Source organism: Grammomys surdaster, unplaced genomic scaffold, assembly GCF_004785775.1.
Source record: "Grammomys surdaster isolate TR1022 unplaced genomic scaffold, NIH_TR_1.0 66, whole genome shotgun sequence".
Lineage (NCBI taxonomy): Eukaryota > Metazoa > Chordata > Mammalia > Rodentia > Muridae > Grammomys > Grammomys surdaster.
In genome coordinates, this window is record NW_021604568.1 from 18034741 (window position 1) to 18049172 (window position 14432).

The following is a 14432-nucleotide window of genomic DNA, read 5'->3' on the forward strand; positions in this document are numbered from 1 at the left end:
CTTAAATGATAAAGCTATCATGTCCTCTGTTAGTATTATGAATGCCTCTGACTACCTCAGACAGTGCTCAAGGCTCTGGATAACGCTGTGGTGTCAAGTGCTAGAATTGGCCACTTCCCCCATCACTCTCCGGTCAGACATCTCCGGAGTGAAGGAACAGAAGGAGAAGAGGACTCTGAGACATATCTGATCTTTTCTATGGTCTTGCTTCTCTTACTGTGGTTTCCACAGAACCTCTGCCTCCCCATAATCTATTTGATCTTCCAAAAGCACAAAACAAAGCCTTCCTGCTCCAGAAAACTCAGGACAGAGTTCCTATTTCACAGTCAGCCTTGCTGGTCCCTTCTCAGTCTGGCATTCACCCAGGACCCCAGTCTTACCTCCTAACACATTTCGTCTGAAACTCCATACTCTGGACTTATCCCCAGGGACAGACTATTTATTGTTTTACAAAGATATTTTTTTTATACTCGTACTTGATCTCAATACTACAGAACTATAGAAACAAAACCAGGATGGTACTGTCACAGAAACATTCCAGTAGACCAATAGACTGCCATGGCTACCTAATCTTTGACAAAGATGTCAAAATATGTATTAGAGTAAAGGGAGCCTCTTCACTTGGTGCTGTAGAAACTGGATATCTACATGTCCAAGATGGACAAAAGATTTCCATCCCTCGCCCTACAAAAAAAGTCAACTCAAAATGCAGCAAAGACCAGAAGCTGCCGTGGGAAAGCATTTATGAATACAGACACTGACTGGGACTTGCTAAAAGTGACTTGTGTGGCATGGGAAGTCATTGAAATACTTAACACATGTGGTTATGTGAAATTGAAAATCTGCAGCATGGCAAAGGAAGCAATCAGCAAAGAAAGAGCTTACAGAAGGGGAAACATCATTTCTAGCTACATCAGGGGACTTCCCATGTCTTCCTCTAGGTTTGTTTTATTACCTAGTAGTGTTTAGCCAGTCTTGCCATTCCTGCTTTATATACTAGTACCCAAACCTCAAGACTCTAGAGGTTACTCTAGCACTATAGATAGACAGGCAGATATATAATTAATAGAAAGATGATAGATACATACATGCATATATACATACACACAGACACAAATAACATAGACATTGTAAATAGTAAGGATAAAGGAAGAAACAGGTGAGACAGAGATCAAAGAAATATCTAAGATCGATAACTCGAGGAGCCGCTTGACAAAGGGAAAGTAAAATCAACAGAGCGGTGTTTAGAAGGAGACACATGGAGGAGAACAGAGTCTCTTGAAAAGGGAGATGTTTCTGCTGGTGCGTCAGAAATGCAAAGTGCTGTAAGAGACAACTGTAAAAACAACGGACCAAAAAGCTCATGATCTAGGGTGAGTGGTGAACTCTGGCCCCATACAATGTACCAGGACTAAGCAATAAAGGAATCAAATATTTGAGCACCAATGGGCCTGGAAAGGGAATTAACAGTAAACAAACATGTTCAATCAGAGAAAATCCTTAGACCATGGGAGTTCAGTGCTGAGACATTAAAATTTACAAACCCTTCAAGAGGAGGGACTGCCTCCCAAGGTGATTGATTACCTTAACTGGCGATTTGATCTAGAACCAACTAACTGAGAAGTCTGTAGGCAGCAGTTTTCTACCTGTGTGTCAGGACTCTTTTGGCAAACCTCTACCTCCAAAGATAATTACATTATGATTCATAACAGCAGCAAAATTATAGTTATGAAGTAGCTACAGCAGCAGTTTTATGGTTGGGGGTCACCACAACTCGAGGAACTGTATTAAATATGGGTCTCAGCATTAGGAAGATTGAGAATCAGTGCTCTGGGAAGACCTGTGAGGGCATTTCCAGGAGGGACTGAGGCACTCCCAAAACTAGGGTTGTACTTTCTGGAATAGGTCAAATTACATCATGGATTCATGGTTTGTTGTGTGCAGTCCCCACTTAAATGTCTGACCTATTTTTACATTTCCAAAGTGTCTAGTATTACATTCCTATCAAGCAGTGCTTACCAAGAAAATACAGACCAGGGAAGGGGGAAATTAGATTTTAAGAATAGTGACAGGACCATCCACACAGCATATCTGACTGTCTGGCAGACTGTCTAGAGGACAGACAAGGGTACAGCTAGAAAACCACTGCCATGTGGTCCAGCTCAGTTGGGCAAGGTGCTTGCTGCCAAATCTGAGAAACTAAGTTTGATTCCTAGAATCTACATGGTGGATATATACTGACTTCCATATATGTGCAAATATCTACACATGTATGCACACAGATAAAGCATATATCTTTTTTTAAAAAGTAAATGTGTTTTTCCAACATAAGCAACATCTTTATAATGTAACATATTAAGTGATAATGTTCTATGTAACCAAAAACGCATTCAAAATTATAATATACAAGGTTTTGAAGAAGAAAAACATTTTCCCAGTAGAAACTATCCTCATATGTATTAAAATATGTAAACATGCCCTAGATATATCAGAGTAGTATTTGTGAAATATCACACTGCTCAAAAGTTATTCTCATAATTATGCTGTACAGATTTCAAAATTGTGTGACTCTGAACCCATGTGAAGATACAGGGAGTCAGGATTCAGGTATGTATATGCTGTCTGTATGATTCCTGTTTGGATCGCTAGGACACTGATGGTTTTTTTTTTTAAACTAAAACATACATCTTTTAGTACTGGCAAAAAAAAAAAAGTAAATGTGTTTTTGAAAAACCATTGTGATGGCCTTAGAAGAGAAATAATTGCCATATTCAATTTCAGAGATTTCACGTGTTTACTAAAATTGGCATTGGAGCAGTGAAGAGGGATTTTGGCTGCAGCAAAACTATGTTCTCAAAAGCAGTGAGCACAAATTTGCTTCCTATTCTAAAACCACCTCTGCACTCACTCCTGAGCACTCTTCTGATCAAGTCTGTACTAATGCAAACCAAGAACCTTCTTGTGTCAGCCTTCTGTGTGCTGACACAAACAGGTCTGCTGAAGTCACTGGGAGGAACACGTCTCCAGATTAGGTCTACCACTAACCATGAACCCACAGTGTAAACTCCCTGAACTTCACATCTTCATAAGAAAACAGCCAGACCTCCCACAGAGATGAAGTGGATTCAGTTCGAAAGTGCATACATATGGAAACTTCAATAAAACTTAGGCACGCTTATTCCTCATCTAATTTGATAATCGGATAATTGACTGTCATCTCACCTTCAGGGGCTAGACCCCTTGTGTTTAGTGAGATGACATGCTGAAGGTACAGAGCACTACCAACCTTCTGTAGCAACAGAATTTCCTTCTCAGAGAACTTTGGAATCTGAGGTCAACATGTCCTCTTTCCCATGGACAGCCTTGGCCATGGCAGAGCTAGATAAGGGGTCTAAGACAGGCTCTCTGAAGGCTGGGCCCCTGTGCTGGTTATCTTGCCACACAGGTGTCTCAAGCTCTTTATTTTCCCTCACCTGAAGTTGGGTATCACAAAGCTGCTAGAATCAGGATGTTGTGTAAGGGAAGACTGTGCAAACAGAGCTGTTTGATTAAAAACCCTCATGATAGACCAGAATAGGCACTTACTCCTATAGGACATAACTGTGTGTTCAGTGTAAGCAGAGTGACTGAGTAAATGGTACAGAGCTGCAAAGCCTGTGCCCTGAGCTGCTTGGGGAAAAGCTTTCACGTTTTCAGTTTGGGCTTTTGTCTAACTGAGCAAGTGGCTATGAAGAGACCATTTGGAGTTATTTGCTGTGGGATGGTGCAGGCAGTTGTTATTGGAGACAGTATGCAAAACACATTGCTTTCCAGGTTCATTCTTTCTTGGTTTGCTCATTTATTCGACAGTGACTTGAGGGCCTGCTGTGCAGCAAGCACATGTTCAGCTGGGTCAAAGTGTTCCAGATAATCCCATCCTTTATAATTTCAGATAATTCCTATGTCGCTGTGGCCTAGCACCCAGTGTGATGTAAGTGAAGAAAGTGCTAAGGGGAGAGCCTTGGATGGTGACAAAGGAGAGCTGGAGAAGTCATCTGAGGGGGAAGAGCACATGGAGATGAGGCAACATTCCCATGGTGGGATTCTGTCCCTGTGCCTTGTTTTCATGTTTCCTTTGCCGAACTTTGTAGGTACACACACACACACACACACACACACACTCACACTCATACATATACATACACTGCACACACATTCATGTACACACACATACATAGACTGCACACACACACACAAACACACACACAGGCGCACACACACACAAATAATCTTTAACATTTTATTTTAGGGCCTGGATTGATGGCCCAGTTCTTAAGAGTATTAGCTGCTCTTCCAGGGGACCCAGGTTCATTCCCAATATCTGTATGGTGTCTAACTACTGTCTTTAAGGATCTAGCGTCCTCTTCTGGCCTTCACAGATACTGCATGTTCTTTGCTTCACAGACATGCATTTGAGCAAAATACCCATACATGTAAAATAAAAATAAGTAAAGCTTAAAGAGACTTAGCTTCATTTTAACTAACCTGTCACAAATTGAAAACATCCAGTTTTTTTCTATCAGATGTCGTCTTAGGACAATTCCCAGATCACTTTTCCCAAAGCTTTCTATTTTTTCCTCTCTTTGTCTCTGTCACTCTTCTATTCCTATAAAGAGGCAACATGTTCAATGCAACTCTTGTTTATGGTTTTAAATGTTTCATCCATTATCATTAGTGTGGGGAGCTTGGCAATACACAGGCAGACATGGTGTTATAGAAGTAAGTAGCTGAGAGCTACATCCCGATCCAGTGACTGGGAGAGCTCACCCCCAAGTGATATACTTCCTTGAACTATACCACACCTCCCAATCCTTTTCAAGTAGTGCCACTCCCTGATGACTAAGCATTCAAATATCTGAGCCTTCTGGGGACCATTCTTATTCAAACCACCACACTCTGACTTATACTTCCCTTCAATGATGGGCTCAATAACCACACCTCTGTGTTCTCAGCAATTCATAGGATTCCCTTCATTTCTTATTTCTTCCTTGTGCTTGTTAGTCTTGAGGAATTATCAAGTACTTTGGACTATCAACAGAAGCCACCATCTTCTTTTCTAGAGGGTATGTGCCTTCTGAAGGATGGTATGTGCCTCTCTTTTCTATGTTTGAGAGGATGAAAAAGTAACAGAAAAACCATGTGTGTTGGTTCATGTGATTATTCAAATCTGTGGGAATTGGCCACACACTGAGAGTCCTGTATATTGAAATATAAACTAAGAAGGGGTAACAAGAGCCCTCTCTACAGTAAAAAGACAAATACTGTATTTCTCTTTCATAGGCAGAACCTAGTTTCCAAAGGTTAGATATGTGTGCCTGGGGGCAGTAACAAACCAATGAATCCAGAAATGAGCCTTTGTCAAGGTTAAATGAACAAGTTCTGAGGGTGAGCGGGAAAACAGTATAAAACATAGAACACTGAAGTAGAATTGGCAATGGGGGTAAAGGGGGACAGAGAAATGGGAGGTATAGGTTACAAAACACATACGTAAGTAAAGTAGAAAGCTGATTTTTAATTTGATAAAATAATTAATATTTTTTTAAAAAAGAGTGATTCTGAGCACTCCAGTCCAGAACATTCCATATCTAGCACTTTCTCGAGTTCCTACAAAACCTTGGAACACTCAACTTCTTGTACCAACCTGGGCTTATCTGAGATTATAATTAGAAGTGCGTCCTTGGAGCCTTTCTCCCTCTCTTCTCGAGCCACTTTTCCATGACACTGCTCCGAAAGATAAGGCTCGCTTATAAAAGGACATCTCAGTGTTTCCTCGTTGTACATAGAACCTGACGGATCTGCCACGGTGAGTCAAAAACCTGATGTGGAGACTCACTTGTTAGGCTGCACCCATTTCCCCCTAAAGTCTGAGTGAACGTGGATTATGACAATCTTGTGTTCATCAGACTCAGCCATGTTTTTGCCTCCGTGCAGATGCTGCTGCTGTGGACATTCGCAGTGCTGCTGGGAGCGGTAGCCGGTAAGAAAAGATGTGTGTGGAGATGGGAGAGGTCTTCCCAAGGCTGTGACAGCCGTGTGCAAGCCATGACGAGGATGAAGCAAGTGGGTTTGATGGAGTCAGGTCACAAGCACTTAGGCTATGTTGTCAGAGAAAACCCCCATGGCCTGGTCAAGTGAATCACAAGCACACAAATTAATCAGATGAGTATAAATGTGTAATATGCCTATTTGTTAAATTTTTTCTCAAAAATATTCTGATAAACATTTGATTTTTAACATTTACCTTCAGAGACCAACTTGTATCCTAGCTTGGATCCAAGGAAAGGAGTTCAAACACTTTTCATCAATTAACTTTATGACCCTAACAATAATCCACAATCCTTTCCCTCCTGAGCTTTGGTGTCTTGATCTGTGAAATATAAACAATGAACTCTCTCTCAAGATGACAGTGATGCGTAAGGTAAAGTAAATCATCTTGTCCAGCATCAGGTGCAGAGTGATATTTAGAGAAACACATCCCTCCGCAGATGTTATTACTCTTACTTGGCTGTTAATCTGGGCTTAATACTGCTCCAGACTCCCTTCAGAGACTAGCATGCCAGACTACATCTGTGTTAAATCCTAGATGTTTCATTTTTGAGTGATTTCTTCATCACAGGAATTCAGGATGGTCCTCAAATATATTTAACCAAGATGCAGATACAAGTTTGGCTCTTGAACGAAACTTAATGTATCCACCTTAAGTACAAAGCCAAACGATGGCTGCTGGTAGTTGAGAACCTACATACACATAGTGACCACCAGGAACAGGACACAAGACACTTTAATTCCTGGGCATTAGTGGTCAAACAGTTGAGTTGAGAAGCTGGAATGAGAGGGGCTGGAGAGATGGCTCAGCGGTTAAGAGCACTGATTGCTCTTCCAGTGGTCCTGAGTTCAATTCCCAGCAACCACATAGTGGCTCACAACCATCTGTAATGGGAGAAGCTGAAATGAGTCTCTCCCTGGGATTGGGCAGAGACATGAGGGGAACATCACGTTTCCTGAGGCAGAAGTGAGGACCAGCAGATTGTCTGAAGCAGAAGCATTATGCCCTGCAACTGTTTTGTGTGAGCAGGAGAGTGTTTGGGAAAACAGGAAGAACATCTGCCACAAGGTAAAATTTAACTCATATTTCGCCTGAGAGATGGTTAAAAGAACATTCTGGTTAAACTAACATCCTTGAAACACTGGGTGGTTTTAGGATGAGAAGTTTGCTATGGTAGACTCAGCTGCTTTGCTGACAATTCTCCAAACGGAGGAGCTTTGGAAAGACCTCTCAGAGTGTTGCCCTGGTCTCTAAAAGTGGTTAGCACCTGCTTCCTCCTGTACATTCATGAGACCACAATAGTTACCAAGTAAGAGGACAATCCTTAGGACTTGGCTTCATCTTTTACATAATAAGGACACATTTAGACTTGTTTTATGGTTCTGTAAAAGAATACTAGAGACTGTAGTATTTAAATGTGATGTTTATTTAGCTCATAGATACAGAAGGGCACTCTAGGGTTAAAGGTGTAGACTCTCAAGGCCCCTGGTTGGGCGCTTTCACACCACACTACAGTGTAGTGAACAGCATCACGTGGTGAGAAGTGTGTAAGACAGAGATGAGGAAGAGTTTATTCAGATACTATGTAGCAACAAATTTGAAGTTTTGGTTTCTTTAGAAAACTCTTAAATATTATGAGACAATGGTTTCCTTTTAATCTCAGGTGTGGGAGATGACGCTGCTTCAGACTGTCCAAAGCAGCTGACTACGATTTGCCTTGTTCTCCGGCAGGCATGATTTTGCCAGCTGCAGATAGTTTCTGTGATTTTTGTGACATTTGGAATTCTGGGGACTTCTCAGAGAATATACGAATTCTAGAGCCCTGAGAGGGAGAGTAGGTTGTTGGCTAATTGCTGTTGGCTACAATTTGTTAAGTAGGTATGCTCAAACAAGAAGAAGAAATTAGATATCCTGACTATGAAGATCAAACTTGCCCTGAGGGACTCCATGCCCCTAATCAGCAGGAAGTAGTCTGACAATGTTGCCTGCTTTCCTTTGTAGCCTTTTTTGTCTCCTCTCTAATGTTGGCTTGGAAGGGTGGAAAAGGGTAGAGAAGGGTGGAATAAAAGAAGAACCCACAAAATCTTAAGAAGACCGGCTACAGTACTGTTTCATAAGGAGTGTAATCTTGTGTTTTGCCACCCTACTCCTCTAACGCTAGCAATAATCTTCTCATGAAGGCACAGTCCCCGGGACCTAATCACTCATTAACAGCTCTCCTCCTTAACATCATGTCAGTGGTAATAAAATTTTCAACTATTCAAACCGTGTCAGTAGTTCCATCTTAACGTCTCCAAATCCACACCATTCTCCCATATGCAACATATCCGGTTTCTCCCCGGTAGCCCTATCTTAAACACATCCCTGAATTCTCTCCAAACCCAAAGCTCAAAGCCTGATCAGAATCAAATGTAGGTAAGATTCAAGGCATGATTCATCCTCAAAGTCCTTCAGTCCTGAGCCTGTGAGAGTAAAATAAGTTGTCTACCTGCAAAGTACATTTATGGGACAGGTATAGAATAGATGTTTCTGTTTCCAACCGGAGAAATACGCCAGAAAAGAAATACTAACACCTCCAAGTACATCCAAACTAAGCAGGGATAATAACATTGAACTCAAAAACCACTGTGCTCTACAAACCACCTCCAGAACGTTCTAGGGTAAGGGCTGGGCTTCCAACTGTTCTTACTGTTTTGAGGGCTCAATCCATACAAAAACTCTCATAGGCTTAGGCCAACATACCTACACATCTGGCTAGTGTGAACATGATGCCAATTTTGAGGTCTCAGGGACTCGGGTCTCAGGCATTGCCCAAGTGTGGGTTCTCTGTAGGGTAGAACAGAGACATATTTCCTACAGAGACATTTTATAGAGACAGACATATTATAGCATGTCTTCATCCTCAGGCTATCCCAGCTGCCTCTCAAGTCTAGATGAAATTTTATGTCTCCCAGCTTTTGATTTCTGCAAGCTTAAGGAGAATATTATATGTGTAGAACCAAGATTTACTGATGTGCCTTCCAGAGGGGTGTGGTCTGAGTCACACTTGAGCCACACATGAACTCCTATAGAGACTTCTGAGACTTAGTGCAGCTTATATCAGCAAGACCATGATGGTGGTTCAGGTCCGCCTCTTGTCATCATTTGGTCTTTGTAGGACTCTTGTCCTATGAAAGAAGACATGGCCTCCAAAATCTTGGGAATGTCTCCAGACTCTTTCTCCCCTCATCATAATGAATGTCACCTGGCTTCCCCAAGTTGTAATGCCTTTTGAAAGCTGTCACTGGGCACAAGCCTGTTCTGCATTCCTAAGGCCACTCTTTAACCCTTTAGATGCCTGGGCTGTGTGTTTTCCCAGTCTCTGTTTTGCTTCACTTTTTGTTATACCTTCTACCTTGAAATTATTTACTTTCTTTCATTTGCTTACACAGTGAAAAGCATCCATGTAGAAGCCTGAACGTGTCACCTCCTTGATATCTCATATGACAAATTGTTGCTTTTAAGCTCTGCAATTTATAAAATCCTAAAACATGAACACAATCCAGCTAAATTCTTTGTAACAGTGAAAGGGAGATGGTCTCCTCTCCGTTTGCTGTGTGCTGTCTTTCATTTCTATTTGATGCCTCATGGAAATTACCTTTCTGCTCACGTTTCTATCAGGACACTGATCATAACCATTTTAGCAATCTCTAAAAAAAAAAAAAAAAAAAGTCACATCTCTCCCGCAGTCATTACCTTCTTCCAGAGTTCTCACTAATGCTATCCTGATGCTCTAGTCTTGGTAAAATGGGGTCATTTTGAGTCTGCTTCTCTGTACTAAGTTTCAAAGCAGCATCCGCATTTGTAGGTAGTTATTGTAACAACCCCACTCCTGGGTCCAATTTCCTGTCTTAGTCATTTTGGGGGAAGGAGGAGAGTGGTACAATAGCATTGTTAATTTGGTAAATTATAAAATCTATATATTTATTTGCCTCAAAGTTCTGGAGTCTACAGAACCCAATATTCAACGTATGAGCTGGTAAAAGTCTTTCTGTTGCATCACAAAAGAGAGGGGGAAGAGAGAGGAGGGAGAGGGAGAGATAAAGACAGAGAAGGATAGGGCAGGAGGGTGTGAACATATCCTTTTATCAGGCACTCATTCCTACAATAACTAAACAACCCTACAATTCACTCACAAATGCTGTGCACAATCACTTCCTAAAGTCCCACCTCCTCCTGTCATCAAAATGGAAAATGGAAGTCATGTGTTTCCAAAGTGACAGTTAAGTCAGTAGAAAATAAGTCTTCTGAGGATAATCAATCAGATGGTGAAATTTGTATTTTTGTAGACTTTCGGGGGAAGTTCTATTTAACTTGTTTATGAATGTTCTACTCTTTCCATATTGTTTCATATTTCCCATTAGTATTTATAATACACATGCACACACACACACACATATGCACATCACACACATACAAACACACATACACACACAAGCTTCTTCTATGTGCAGAAAAGAGCCTCATTATCAATATTACATTATCATACAACCTCAAATTAAGCAGCTATGCAATTTTTGTGTCGACTTAAAGGCACCAACTTGATGGTTTAGCTATAAAGTGAGAATTATTACTTCAAAGGATCTCAAATTCCAATAGTCTCTGCCTACTCGCCACCTACCAGAAGACACTTGACTTAAATACTTTTGCAAACTAGCAATCACTACATATCAAGGGTCAGCATCAAGTATTGGCAGGGCCATTTCCAAAACAAAAGAAAAAAACCTGCATCTTAATTCATGAATTCACAGACAAGATTCGAGACAATTGATTGTCTGATATCTGTGAGGTGAGGGCAGGTACTCACCTAAAGGGGGAATAGTCACAGAAGGAAAGAGGCACTGCACTGAGAAAGTGTTGGTCATCACAACACAGAGAAGCCTCTGAGGTGTGCTGAACCTAGACTATCACAGCAGAGGGAGAAGGAGGTGGATGCAAGGGCCATGGAACAATCAGGACACTGAGGTTGATGGATGGCCCAGGCAGTAGCCATTAGACTACAGGGACAGTTTTCGCTTTAACAGGAGAAGCTGCCACACATGCTTCCCACAAGACCATTTGTTCTCTGGCCTTGAAATTTCCATATGAAGACTTAAGGGTCCATTCACACAAACTTCTTTTCACCAGGTGCCCTGACAGGCTCTGGTAGCCATGTCGAGAAATACTGCAAAGGTTTTCACGGCTGTTTTTTTTTTTTATGTTTTTGCAATTTTGATGTTTTTCTATTTTCCTCAATTTGTCTCTGGCTCTGTTCCCAGTGATAATGAACACTGAAAAGACAAAACCAGATAGACTGTTTCCTTAGTGACTGAAGAACATTATCGTTGCCTTAGTTATTCATAGATGCCAGGACATAGACGGTGGATGGTGCTTTCCTGTGAGATAAATTCAATGATAAAATTCAATACAATATTCTGATCCAAAGCCAGACTAGACTTCCAGCATGGAAAAGCTTGCTCCGATCCCCCTTACTCTGTCTTCATGTAGAAGAGATCCGTTTGACGCTTACTGAGCACCCGTGAGAGAGTAGACAGTGTCCTTGAGAGCTGTCTAGTAAGGCATAGTGGGGTCCTCAGACATGGGGCTACTCTAAGGAGATGATTCACAATGCCACATCTCCTACATTTTTTTAAATTAAAAACGTCTATGCATCTTCTGCAGTTGAAATACAGTTCCCATGGGGGCCATGTCTCTGGTCTGGAGTCAGTGTCAGACTGGAAGAGGAATTCTATACCCATTCCTAGGTGTTCCGTTAATAACTTTTGGATTAAAAAATATGTGTGTGATATTGTTCAGATAAAGGAGAGAATTTACCGGGTCTTTAAATGTGCGAGTAACAAATAAAGAATGTAAACATGGGTTATTTACATCCTTGTTGTGTGCCTTTCCCTTCAGAATATATTTCAGGTGGCAAATGCAAACTGAATCTTTGTGGACTCAGACAGTGGCTCTTGACCTGGATATACTCTGCTATGCTGAATTTCCAAAGGGTAGGTGCAGAAATTGTGTATTTGATTAGGGCCCTTCAGGTAAGTACTTCCTGATTACTTAATAACACACCTTTTCCTTCCCCAGTTCTCTTACAAAAAGAAAACTGTAGCTGTGAGCATTTCCTATTTCAACATATTTTTAAGCTGATACATAAAAATAGAACATATTTAATCAGCACCATGTAGCATTTTCACACAATTTATACTTTGTTGTGTTCAAATCAAGGTAAATACTTGTGTTCAAGGTGAAGCCATCCATTAGTATTTCTGGCTTTTGAAACATATGTATTTTATACCTTAGGCTCACCTCACTGGGCTATCCCATCCCGGAAGTTCTACCCTGCTTCTTGCTTGGTGCCCACTGACCAACAGTTTCTCATTTCTCTGCCTTTATGCTTTCTAGACTCTAGTATTCATAGATCCACCCCTCGGGTTCTGCACAATCACCTTCCTTATGGTTCACACATGCGTTGGTGAGATCATGTGACACTTATCCGTCTATGCCCGACTTGACATGGGTCTATCCATGTTCTTGCAAATGACAGAATGGCACCCTTGTCATGGCCAAGTCATATTCCATTGTGTACTTCTTTATTTGTCCATCAGTTGATTGACACTTAGGGTGTTTCCACTTCTTGGCTGTTCCTTGGCAGATGTCCTTTGCCATCCTCAACTGCAGGGTTGTTGAGTCATATGATAATTCTGTTTAATTTTGAGGATGCTCCCTGGTGCTTTTCACAATGACTGCACAGTTTCATACTCTCCCTCACTAGGGCTCTTTTTCTCCTAATCCTTGTCAGCATGTAGTATCTTTGGTCTTTTTTCCACCAGCTATTCTTGGTGGAATCAGGTGTTAGCTTGCCACAGTGTTGATTTGTATTTTGCTGTTGGATGTTTTTTAAATATGCCCATTGGCTCTGTCTTTTGAGAAATATCTATTTGGGTGCATTGTCCATGTATAAAATCAGACCATTCCCATTTTGCTATTGTGTTACTTGAGCACGTCTTCAGCATTGCATATTACCTTCTTGATTTTACAGTTTGTGGATATTTTCTCTCGTTCTGTATGTCTCCTCACAATGTCTTATGGAGTCCTTTGCTATAGTGGGAAAATTTCCCCACAAGTTGGGAGGAGCTAAGATGGGAAGAGTAAGGAGAGGAAGAGGAGGAGTAAAGAGAGGAAGAGGGGAAGGAAGAGGAGGAGCTAGGTGAGAGATTAGGAGGATGGAGAACCACACTTGTATCGAGAGCAGTCTTGGGTAACAATGTATGTCTAGGTTAGTTAATTGGGAAACACCTCCAATTGTGTAGGCACCTTGTTATTGAGCATTACCAAACATATAAAGCCTTTGATTAATCTTTAAGGATTAGAGTCTCATTCATACTGGGCACCTCGTGGATGGCAGGATGGTCTGGGCTTAGCCTAGCCTTGTGGAGACAGTGTGGAAGATTAGCAGAGCCATCTCCCACGCTGGCATCTCTTGGGTGGCAGGGCTGGTGCCAGAGCTGAGTGGCAGTGAAAATACACCGCCATCACTCGTGACTCGCCATTTCCTTGTCTAGTCGGCAAGATGGCAGCTGATTGAGAACAAGGTAGATTGGGGCACGCTGTTTTAAAATATTGCCGCAACACTTTGCTATGCAGAAACTTTTAAAATTGGCATTATCCATTTGTCCATTTTTGCCTTTGTTTTCCGTAATTTGGGGGGTCATATCAAAAATAATTCTGTTTAGACTGCTATCATGGAGCAAGTAAAACAATTGACAAAGATATTCTTTGTCTTTGTGGAAGACATAGCCCTTCATCTCATTGAAAACCATGTAAAGCAATCTTGATTTGGGTTGACCTATAATCTACCCAAGCCCAGAAAGTTGTTTGTTTGATTTTATTTAAGAGAATTTACAAGTTCTATTTGTTCTAGTTTTATTGGTTATTAGACATGATAATGTTGATCTCAGGATTAAGCTAGCTACATTTTTAATTTTTTTTTTTTTTTTTTTTTTTAGAGAAGCACAAAAATTCAAAGCTAACCTGACTGGGTATCCTAAGACAGAAAATGTATCAATTGCATTTGATAGTTCCTTTTGCTGTGCATTTCCTCAGTTCACACTTCATCAGCTTGGGGTAGCAGCTGTCCCTCACTGGATACAATATAATAGTAAAGTTTCTCCATAAACCTATTTTTAAGATCACTAGTCAAGGTTTTTTTTTTTTTTCTGTGAGTTTCCAAGCCTTCAGAGAATTGGCTTCACACCCCAAATATCTGTAAAGAACTATACTCAGGTAAAAACTAGGACTGGCAAAGAGACATGTCATT